The sequence below is a fragment of the Eupeodes corollae genome, chromosome 1 (assembly GCF_945859685.1).
Source record: "Eupeodes corollae chromosome 1, idEupCoro1.1, whole genome shotgun sequence".
Taxonomy (NCBI): domain Eukaryota; kingdom Metazoa; phylum Arthropoda; class Insecta; order Diptera; family Syrphidae; genus Eupeodes; species Eupeodes corollae.
In genome coordinates this window covers 107,914,047-107,926,633 of record NC_079147.1, presented here as the reverse complement: position 1 = coordinate 107,926,633, position 12,587 = coordinate 107,914,047, and the positions used below count along the sequence as shown (strand labels likewise).

The window sequence follows — 12,587 nt, the reverse complement described above, 5'->3', positions numbered from 1 at the left end:
TTTACAGTAGTTTAGTTCAAAATCAGGTCAGTTTAACCGCAAGAGCTTGACATGTTAATTTGTATTTATCATTGTAAAAAATTATAAAGTAAAGTACCAAAATATTATAATCTGATTCCCCATAGTTTACCCTGTAGAAAACCGATACCATCTTACAATAGGCATGATTTTATATTTATTTCGGTGCCGAGTCTAAAGCGGTTACAATTTTTTGGGATATAAGTCGAATTTTTGAGACATTTTCCGAATAATTTGTAAAACTTCTTAAAATTGACACCTTTTTTTAAATTAAAACAATTTAAAAACATTTCAAATTACAAGTGTACAAAATATTAGATAGTCAAAAAAGCCTACGATCAAAAACTTACGGGTCCAAAGTTTCTTTTTAAAAATGAAATAAAATAAAACTAGTAATATTGTTATCTATTTATCATGTTATATAAAAAACACAACATTGGTAAGCAGCTGCCTCGGCTGTAGAGCATTATATCAATTAAAGTTTTCAACACCTTTTTTGTTGACCTTAAGATCTTGAATTATTTCCGAATTATTAGCATAACACCTTTCTTTTACACTATAAAAACTCCACAGAGAGGTCAAATCGCAGTTCTAAGACTAATAGCCTTTTCACACCAAACCCAAAACCGGATTTTCGCAAAATGTTTTCGAAACCCGAAAATCGTTCACACCGAACATTTACACGTTTTCATTTGACACTTAAATTTGTCTAAAACCGGCTGTCAAATTTTGTATTGATGACAAAATTTGTGAGTCGAACGTTTTGTTCTTCTGAACGATTTCGTGTTCGTCCTTATGGCCGAAGCAGAAAAGGTCAATTCGTAGTTGCGGATTGGTACTTCACTGGAGCTATTTCTCTGGTTATTTCCTTTGAAGACTCACCTGGCTTGTCCAAAGAACTGAAGATCTTCCTGATGTTGGCATCGCTGTCCATCAAGGGGCGATTCCCACATTGTGGAATGTCTTGTCCGCTGCGACTTAGATTCCACCAGGAATTTTCTTTCATACTTATTCTCCTTCACAAATGAACTTATCGCCTATCTCATATCTCCCAAGTCCTTGTGATTGAATGGAGTTACCAGAAAGTCTAGGTAACGAGCGAAAGCGTCGAAGAGTTCTAAGACGCATCCCTTGGAAACGTCATTACGAACTATGCGCAAGTCTTCCTCGTCCTTGGGGTAGTCACGCCAGTAGCTATAGTGAATTCTGGTTTCCCGCTCAACAAAGAGCGTTTGAAACTCTATAGGATCATAAAAGCACGGCCAGTGCCGCAAACAGGGTTGCCGCTGGGCTTCACGTAAGTGTAACACATTTTTTTAAAAAACGTAACAAAAGCGAAAAAAATGTAACAAATTAAGAAAAATGATTTAAATCAAAGAATGCTCTTGAACTCAATTTTTTTTTAATATGAACATAAGTTTATATGCTGGATTGAGAGATCGAGTTTGATTTTGAAGTGAAAGATAGCAAGATTTCGACTAGACTGTAACTGAAGGAGTTCGATCGAGTCGAATGAAGGTGATTTCAACCTAATTTAGGACGTAGGTATACAAATAGGTGGGAGTGTTGTTTAAGGGCACTTCACACTGATTAAACAAATCATAAAGTACATTTTTAAAGAATAGTAAAGTTTGGAGAAAAAAGCGTAACAAAAAGAAAAAAAAGTAACATAGCAACAAATACACAAATTTGTGTGTCACAGGCACACAAATAGTTACCGGGGCTTTTATTCTAGATGTTGGCAAATTTTCCCGCAATTTTTTCTGTTGCCACGCAGCTCCCCCAAAGTTTCCTTTTTTTGTTTTTTTTTCTCTTCCATATTCTGTAAAATAGAAACAAAAAGAAATAATTCTTATTTTTTATGGAAATTGTATAAAAAATATATTTGTTTTGACAGCAGCCATCAGATGTTTTGTTTACATTATTTTGAGCGCTGAATGTTTCAAAAGGTTTGTTTGTTAAGTTCAACTTTGAATTGCTACTACTAGTTTTCGAGAAGTTTTATATAAAACTTGTGGTTTACGAAAACTTGTGGTTTACCTAAAATGTAAAGAATAACTTGAGTTTTCGATTAGATTTTCGGCGAAGACCGATAATTTACCGAGAACTGGGTTTTGAACTTGGTGCGAAAAGCCAAAGGACCAAGAGAGGTTGTCCAAATGAATTTCTTTATTTTCAGTTTTAACAATATATGGTTATCATAGTTCTACAACACTGTATTCTGTGATCGTTCACTGCACGTCGACAGTTTTGTTCACACTTCGGTATACGACGAATGAGTGATGTGCCGAGTGTGAAATTAATTCTTTCGTAGGTGAAGAGCTTCCCCAAAATTGCTTCCATCGGCGACGAACAATCCACTGCCAGATTATCGATCTTCAAAGATTACCGAAAATATTGCAGTGGTTTGAAAGACTTTATGTGAAAGTCCGAGGTTTTTATGTAGATACGGAAAAAGGCAATCTCACTTTAACTTTCAAGAGCGATTATTCATAAATTGAATATTATTTTTTCGGAGCGACGAATTTTTTTATTTTAAACGGACACGTTAATAAAAAATTTACTTGTGATATGATAGTTAGTGCGTTGGACTGTTAAGCCAGGGGTCTTGGGTTTGATCCCTGCCTATAACATCTAAAGTTTTTTTTCACGGCTACTGATTCTTGCGAGGAATTGACAAATTCTTCAAGAGTAATTCTTGTCTTGAAAAGTGCTTTCTCAAATTGGCCGTTCGGATTTGTTTTCAGACTGTAGGTCAGTATTCACACACAGAAATGGTTGAGTCACTAGGCGCTAGTTCTCAACGGACTGTTGCGCCACACAAATATATTTTTTTATTTAATAAACAAAACTGTCGTTACTGGGGGCTCTAAGAACCCATAACTTCCGACTAAAACACCAGTAAAAACATTGCCCCAGGGAAACTGTTTGGTGCGCCTTATCCACCCATGGTATAATAAAAACTTTTTTTTTGAAAATGCTCGGAGCCAGGCGACAAATGTCAATAGTGATAATTACCGACTCATGAAAACGGATTTCTTTTTGCCTAATCTTCAAGCCCACCATCGTTTAAATCGCACAGAGCTAGAGATTCGATGGATTTGCTCCATAAAGCTTTCCTTCAAAAACTTATCAGTTACTTTGGGACATCCTGTGACCACCGCGGTTCCCCGACTTAAACCCCATAGATTTTTTGTATGGGGCTACCTGAAAGAGACAGTTTACAGCAACGACCCCCGAAATCTAGTGAACCAAAAAATTTACTGCAGCTTGTGGCGCGTAACACGTGCCTCGGTTTTGAACAGTGGTTGTAACTCTACTGCAGACATTTGGTTGACATAATGTTCAAAAATTGAAATCCTCATCATTGGTCTGTTTTTTTGTTTGTTTTTAATAATAAACGGGCACTCAAGGGGTTATTAATAAAGTTAACATGTTCGACGTTTAAACCCAGTGCGAGCTTTAGGAAAATAGGGAAGGATTAAAGAGGAGATACCGATGCACATTGGTCTTAAAGTTTTGAACTTCAAAATGGCAGTGAAAAACGGAGCTGGGTAAAGCATTCCAAATTCTCAAAGTGTGGTTAAAAAAAGAATCTCTATACTTGATAGTACTTCCGAAATTGAGATCAAGGTTAAACTGATGTGCATTCCTAGAAAAACGATTATTACGGCTGAATTGTTTGAGGGGGGGGGGGGGGAATGCAACTGGCTAATTCGATAGAACACTGTTTATAAAAATATCAGTAGAACAACGAAAGGCATGAAACATTGCGGCGGTGTTCAAGTGACGTAATTGTTTCGGTTATAGTTCTATCGCCTATCTAAAGCTCTTTTTTGGATTCTGTCCAAAATACTTAAACTTGTTTTAGGGGCACCTGCCCAAATTAATTGTTGTTTAATATTTCAAATTAAACAAAGTATCAAATTGATTTTTTATTAAATTTTGAAAATATAAATCTGCTGCCAGACACCTTGCAGAAGAAAATTGGTCAAATTATACCGGTGTTGCACAATCCACATTAAAGTGTCAATCTCTGCCTAAATGCCAAAACTTTTCATCAAAAAAGCACTGTTTAAGGTACACAAGACTAACTTTGGAAAGAAGTTTTCAGTAACTCATCGAGTTATTCAGGTGTGAAGTTACTCACTCTGTTACGTTAAAGATATTAAGGCTAACTTCTGCTTCTCTCTTAAGCGTTCTTAGACATTCTTTTTGATTGCAAGCAAATTGCAAATGCGTCCCCAGTTCATACACTTCATTAGGTCTCCTTTTTTTTAAAGCTTGATGATCAGTGAGTTTTTACACTCTTCGGTAAACTATTCGGACTGACTATTCTTTTAGCACCCTGTATAAACACATTCTTCAAAACACCAATTGTTTTTACGGTTTCAAATACTGTGCTGCTGAATTTTCCATATATTGCGAAAAATGGCCCCTAAGTTGTTGGCAAGTAGTATTGTCCTTTACCTTTAGCATGTTCGTATTATTAAAAATGGATATTTTAATGTTCAAATTCAATCTCTAGTAGCAAATGTTTCGGTGGATATCCCAAGAGACTACTAAGTAAGTTTCTTCGACTTATCGCAAAGTGATCAATTTGGTTGAAAGAAGCTTACTTTCCAGCTTCTTGTGTTTGACCATGATACCAGCAAACCTCTGATTGTTGCAACTTCAAGCTTTCCATGATGCGTATAAGCGTCTTCTGACGTTACTTTTTGAAGAGAATTTGCTTTGGATGCTCTAGACCTGACATTTAAACACCATTTTCAAGAATACAAATGTCGCACGACGACTTTTAATATTTATTAATTTTATATAAAAGCTTTGAATCTCTCGAGATCTGAAGTGATGAAAGGGGATTATGTAACGTGTATTTTTTGAGATCCACATTAATACCTTAATTTGCTTTTATTTAATATTTAGAAAAATTATGTACTTAAATGCACCTTTTTTTTAATTCAAGAACAAACATTTTTCTCTCTACAATATATAAGTTCTGTTGATTCCTTTAAGATCTAAATATTTTCAACAGGTTAACGCTAAACAGTAATTTTGTAGACTGATAACGATAGTAATAATAGACTTCCGAAAATTAAGTTCCACAAACTACGTGAAGAGAACCATACAATTATTCATATCAGATTCTATTTTATTTTCCTACGAAAAAAGATCATGGTAAACTTTTCTAATTTTCTTAGGTTTTGCAGCGTTCTTTGCATTTATAGAAATGACAAGAAGAACAGAATATATTATTTCTAAAAAAAGGCTACGTTTCAACACAATTTCTAACATTTCTGCGTGAAATGTACCAGTATAAGCTTTTGTATTTTAACTCTTAAATATGGCATATTTAGAACTCTATGGGAATGTTGGAATGCTTTTATTTGTAGAAAGTCGTCCAAATTAAATAGTAAGACGTACAGCGAAAGGTCAAACGGTGGACCGCGGAACCACGAAAAGTCAAACTTAGTCATGCTTCACTAACACACAAGCAAGCAACTCCTTTACGCAATTTTAAATATGGCTGCTAAGCACGTATTCACAGATTAATAAATTAAATTGACATACAAAACGTACACAATAGCTTTTTTGTAAGTAAAATTCACTCTGCAGTCGAATCGGTTATCAGTCTTATTTTGGATCGAATTACGGAGCTTTCGTTCGTTATCGTTTTATAATTTTTCGTGTTTGAAAACGTTTCGTACAAATAATATGAATCCTAAATAGCGAAAATTGGACAGTAAAAATATTTCTGAACAAGTCCACTGAAAGATATTGTTTTACGCTGCCTGATATGCCTCGAGCGGTTCCAGTATGCCTCATATGCAATAAAACTAATGCTTTTGTTAAAAGTGTCAATTTAAGGCACCATTACGAAACAACTCATCAGCAATTCCCCAAAAAAAGAATATCTTTTTGAATGTGAAACAGCGTATTCGGAATTACTGCAACACAACAATATTCGTTGGCTTAGTAAAGGTCAAGTTATTGAAAGTTTCTGGATGAATAAAGAGTAAGTTATCTCCTTCTTGCAAAACTTGGATAAGACGGACGTGACGGAATCAAGAAAGCACTTAGAGTTTATAACAGAAGAGTGCAAAGATGTTCTGAAATATTCAAATGAGCTTAGACTCCCGTTACAAGGATATGGGAAATTAATATGTGATTTATTACAATGCCTGTCCGCTTTTCATCGTAAGCCGGATGTTTTCAAACTTTCTATCCGATCTTAAAAGCGAATTTGTTTTAAGATTCCAAGATTTTGCAGATATAAGGAAGCTATCTTAATTCCTTCAACGGCCTTATAAAGTTACTGCAGTTGCAGAATGGACTGTATTGGCCATGAAGTTATTCGATCTTTCAAAAGCTTCAAGATAGATCATTTAAGAATTATTAACTAGCTACTTTTTGACTCTACATAAGCGAATTTCTTTTTCTCAAAAACGTGAAGAACAAATATCGTTGGAGATTATCAGACGTCGACCTTGATGACACGCTTCGCATTTGCTGTTCCCCGCGTGGACCAAACTATAAAAAAACTGGCTCAAGACCATTGTTGTAATTTTTCTCATTAAATTCGTTAATATTACACTTACTGAAATGAAGCAGCAAAATAAAAACTACAAAACTTTTTTAATTTTTTTTCTGGACCTTGATTAAAATGTTTTCAACCTTATCTGGACCCAACTTAAAACTACTTGCTGATCCCTGAGTTAGACCATATTTTGCTGGAGAAATGTTCTAAAATAATCTAATAACTAAAGTTTTCATTTAATCCCTTGAATTATGTTAATATTAGGTGAAGAAACACATAATGATATTTTATTTTGTCAGCCTCCTTAAGATAACATTAAACAACAATTTAAAGCTGTGCTTAAAAGGTTATCCCCTCGCCCCCTTGATTAAAATTCTAGTTCCACTTTTGACACTAAGATATCCATCTTACACCACAAGAAATTTCTGTCTTATTACATAGTTTCGGCTGAAAACAAAGCTGACCTCCACAGCCTCTCCCAGAGAGACCTAGGAGTCCTGCATTTACAATTTAAGCTTATACATAACCAATTAACGGGGACCACCACGTGCAAGCACTTCGTCTTGGCAAAATGTTTTGATGCTGGTCTACGCCAAGTTATAGGCAATCAACAGTTACCCAATCATACTAGACAAAGCACAAAGGTCATACATATCGTAGGTAAAATAAATTAAGTGGCGCAACAGTCCCTTGAGAACTAGGGCCTAATGACTTAGAACTCTCAACCATTTCTGTGTGTGAGTAATGTTTTTGAGGATAGAAGGGACAGGAATTATTATTGGAGAATTTGTCAATTCCTTACAAGAGGCAATACCCGTGAAAAAATAAAATTTTAGGTGGCACATGCCATGGGATCGAACCCAAGATCTCTGGAATAATAGTCCTATGCACTTAACATCACTTCAAGGGTACTAGCCATAGTGTTTTGAAATAATGCAAATTAAAACTCAAAAATAGGTACCTACTTTCCAATAAAATAAAATATGGCAAAGTACATTTTGGATACTAGGCCTGAAAGCTTTTGCCATACAATTAAATACAAATATTTACGATTGGGCAAAAACCTTTTCCTCAGGTTCCAAAAACAAAATTTAAAAACAATAACTCGCCTCAGCACATTCTAAAATCCTTTAAAAACAGTAATAGTGCTTTTGAATATAATATTACCATCCTTATCTACTCACGGTAGATATATTTGAGCCTGAAATTTGAATTCATTGTGAAAAACTTATTTTTTAATATAATAGCTAAAGGTACCTAGTTTAAATAAAATGAAAAAACGAAAAATCAAAATCTCTATTAAATTCGTATAAATAAAATAATCCTCAAAAGCGATGCAATTTGAAAAGATTGCTTTGTATTATTTCCTTACATAAAACGGAAACCGTTGAAGCACAAAATAGATGTAAATAGATTCGGTAGGTATACCGCCACTGCTACTGCTACTGCTACCGCTACAGCTACCTTAAAACGTATACCTTCCGAACCACACACAATTCTCAAAAACCTCATCCTTTTTTTCACAGAAAAAGTAAAGACAAAAATGAGCTGTGCAGCAAGCACTAAGCAGCAACATCAAAAGGATATTATAAAAAAGTCTTTGTTAAAATCTCCATTGTACGGAGAGGCAAGGTCTATAGACTATAGGTAAAAGTACGATGCCAACTAGTGGTGGAAATACTTCATGCGCGAGATTTACAAGTCTAATGATGTTGATATCATCTCGCCTAGCCTCCTCGCCAAGCTAAAGCAGAAGCCTCTCCTTTGTGAATTTGTGTGTAGTCATTGATAAAAAGTTTACGAAGGATTCATGTCATATGCTGCTATATTCGAAAGTCAAGCTTTCAAGCTGAAGGAGGAGGTGGTTCGAATAGAATTGACTTGGCTGTCAACATATTGTTGGCTGTTAGTTGCTTTATTGTGTTTCGTACAAGACCTATATGTTATGTCAGCTGTGTATTGGAAGATTTATATCCGGATCCACCTCTTAATGGTTCTATAGGCCCGTGGAACATAAATACATAGTTCTATGAAGAATAGTTCCAATATATTATTCTTATCTTCTATCTATACGTATGTTTGATGAATCTAAGGAAAGATGAACGTAGACTTAGAGGTTCCAGTTATAGACTGGTGGTAAATTTTATAACTACACTCGCCACAACGATGATAGCGTAACCGACACTGTGGCGAGGTTCCATAAAAGCGAGCGTAAAGTAGTTTTTAATTTTAAATCTTCAATGAACTATAAACTGGTCATTCGCTGCCACGTGCAAAGGACTATATTTTTAAAATTTTAATAAGAAAAAGAAAGAAAATCATGCGGTTTATTGAACGTGTTTTTGCTATAAATTTGTTAATGTTGCACGAAGCATAAATTTGATGAGACTTCTATATTTTGTCATATTATACTTACTTACTTAAATACTAAAGGTGACGCAACAGTCCTGTGTGAAATAGGGCATCAACCAATAAACTTCTGCATTTAGCTCGGTCCCTTTAGCTAAATGTCTCCAGTTGCGCGCTCCATGTTGAGTGAGGATACTTTCCACTTGAGCACGCCATCTAATCCGCGGTCCTCCTCTACTGCGATGGCCTGTGGGCATGGATTCGAAGACATTCCGTGCCGGAACATTAATTTGTCTCTGGATTTTTATCTTTACTGCTTAGTCCACGTCGATGTACTGCCCGTACAGCTCGTCGTCCCATCTTCTCCTCCACTCCTTTTATGCATACGGATACGGAACCATAGACCACGCGATCTGTATCGTGAAACAGGAAGGGTATGATTTGGTCTTACATAGCGATACTTCGCATGCTCGCGCTTGAGCAAAGCCTTTTCTACTCAGTTGGTTTCTTAGCCAAAAAAAAAGCTATCGGGAAGAGCTAGCTGTCTCCAGTTTCGCACGCCAAGTTGGTTGAGGTCTTCACCTACTTGAGTGCGCCACCTGAGTCGCGGTCTTCCTCTACTGCGCCGTCTCTCGGTATTGGATTCGAAGCCATCTAAGCCGTTGGACCTAAATTCTGCTAACTAGGTCAGTGTCGGTGTACAGCCCGTACAGTTCGTCGTTATATCTTCTCCTCCATTCTTCATTTATGCGTACGAGAACAAAAATCACCCGAAGAATTCTTCTCTCGAAGCATCCTAAGACGCTCTCATGTTTCTTTGACAGGGTGCAGGCCTCAGCGTCATAAATGAAAACCGCGATTATGGGCGTCTTATAGATGGTGATTTTAGATGCTCGAGAGAGGACATTACTTCTCAATTGCATTCTAAGTTTAAAGAAGCAGCGATTTGCAAGAGTTATTCTTCGTTTGATTTCAGCGCTGGTGTCGTTGTCTGTGTTAATAGCGGTGCCTATGTAGGTAGACAAAGTCCTTAACTACCTCAAAGTTATAGCTGTCCATGGTGACGTTTTGTCCAAGACGTCGTAATTCAGTGTCCTTTTTTGATGACAGCATATACTTGGTCTTGGCTTCATTGACCACTAAACCCATCTTCTTCGCTTCCGTCGCAATGTTCAAAACGCTCCTCTGACATCACGCTTTGATCTTCTAATTATGTCAATATCATCTGCGTATCCGAGTAGTTGGATGGACCTTTGGAAGATTGAACCTCTAGTGTTGACGGTTGAGTTTTGCACAATTCTTTCCAGAACGATGTTGAAGAAGGCAGAAGCATGACAGTGCATCGCCTTGTCTAAAACCTTTTTTGACATCAAATGCATCGGTAAGATCTTTTCCGACCTTGATAGGACAGGGTGCATTCTCCATCGTCATTCTGCACAAACGGATAAGTTTGACAAGGATGCCAAAACTAGACATTGCTCTGCAGAACTCTTCCCTATAGATGCTGTCATACGCGGCTTTAAAATCGATAAAGAGATGGTGGGTATCAATTAGAAGTTCCTGGATTTTTTACGGCAGAGAGGATCTTATACGCAATGTTAAGGAGACTGATGCACCTGTAGTTGGCGCAATTAAAAGGATCTAATTTCTTATGTATCGGGCATACTATGCTGAGATTCCTCTCATCGGGCATCCTTTCTTCCGACCATATTTTGCAACCAACTCATCGCCTGCTGCTTTTAATAGTTTGGCAGCGATTCCATCACCTCCAGCAGGTTTGTTTGACTTCAGTTTAGATATAGCTACCTTCACTTCGTCGTGGTCGGGTAGACGGAATTGTTGATCTGCGTCGCCTAGGTTGAGTGATTCTCCCTTACAGCGGAATTTGGTTCGTCATCGCCGTTATATAATATAATCGTAGAGCTCGCGAGCAGCTCTGGTCCTCCTGTGTAGCGCCGTTTTGTATGCCTGTTGTTTCGCTGCGTGAGCTTGATGGCATTCGTCGTTAAACCAGGGGTTTCGCTGTTGTAGCCGCATAACACAAAGCACTTCAGAGGTAGCATCTCTGTTGCCACTGGGTTTCAATGGTTAATGCAGGCAGCATAGGATTCCTTAAGAGGTTATTAGGGACTCGATCGGAAAGGGACATGGCAGTCACTTGCGATATTAGCCGTCTAACGTCGAAACTTCTCACAGTAATTCTTTGATTTGGCTTGGCCCTGGATATCCGTTGCCGTACCTTGGCTACAACGAGGTAGTTGTCCGAGTCAATGTTGGTCCCTCGGATAGTTCGGACATCCTGTATACTGGAGAAGTATCTCGTGTCGATTGCAATGTGGCCAATCTGGTTGACAGTTGATTGATCAGGAGATTTCCATGTTCCCTTGTGGATATTTGAACTGCGTACTAGCTACCAGAACATCTCGCCCCTCAGCGAAATCGATCAGACTGAATCCGTTGTTGGAGGTGGTGTCGTGCAGGCTGTATCTCCCGATTGTGCCACCAAAGAGGTCTTCTCTTCCTAGTCATAGCCAGGGCACTGCTGATAAGTCTTGTCCAAGAGCTCGAAGAATATGTCTTTGGTTTCTTAATCTTTCTCCTCTGTTGGGGCATGCGCGCATATAAGGCTTTTGTTGGCAAATTTATCCATGATGCGGATTATCGTGATGCGCTCGCTCACACTGTTGAAACTCAAGACTTTTTGCCTGAGTCTGGTTCCAATAACAAATCCACACCCAATCCAACAAAGGTATTTTTCACGTGGGCAGGAAATCACCCCGACGCCACAACCCTCAACCGGGAGGGCCAGATCTTTAGTAAAACTCCAAGGATGGGGAGCCCGATAAACCGCTCCTTATAGGACTCTTTTTCGAATAAGTCGTAGAAGCCCTGGGGTTAGAACCCAATATCCAGTTTAGGTACTAGGCACCCGATGATAACAACGGGGAGGTGAGAGTAGGAGTTGATAGACAGAGTTGGTTCTAAGAAAAACCTGTGGACGCTTAAGAACGCATGTATACCAATTGAATATTGATCTCTTAAAGAACGAGAAGAAACTCTAAGTAGCTTTTGCATCATGTGTTATCATTCCTTTGCTGTATTCTTAAAATATTTCAAATTATCTTAGAAGAACCTTAATAATTAAATAACGACCACGCGTTAGATATTGTATTTTTGACAGGCTTCTTAAACTTTACCATATTTTACGATATCATGTTTCATTATGTGTAAAAAGTTTAGAAAACCATCTAAAGCGAATACAAAGTTTGAGGTAACATTTGTGATTGCTTCATAAGAGTCTATTGTTTCTATTCAATATGTCAAAGTCGGAACGCTTGATTGTGGTTTGGCTTTAATAGTCAAAAGCTGCTGAAAGCAAGTGTCATACTTTATGTTTCTATGTTTCTGATATTGATATATTGAATAAATAAAATATCTGATTTATTGAGGCATAATTTGTAATCAAAGGAATAAAAACGCAGTTCAAGGTATTTTTTTATGAAACGAAAAAACTAACATGTTACTTTTTAAACAAATGCTGAACTCAAGCCATTGCATGGACCAAACATACTGATCAACTTTGGCCTTTGGGAACTGCCGTTCGGTTGAAATTCTCTTTTTTATCATTTAAACGCAATTTAGAAAGATTAGATACTATGTTTTTCTATCTTCAAACCTTAGA

At 37.2% G+C, this 12,587-nt stretch overlaps 1 protein-coding gene across 2 annotated transcripts in view; it reads left to right on the top strand.

Annotated features, from left to right (window-relative positions):
- Positions 1-12,587, top strand: part of LOC129954051 (octopamine receptor Oamb) — a 229,329-nt gene that overhangs the window by 207,648 nt on the left and 9,094 nt on the right. The gene's annotated exons all lie outside the window — the stretch shown is intronic.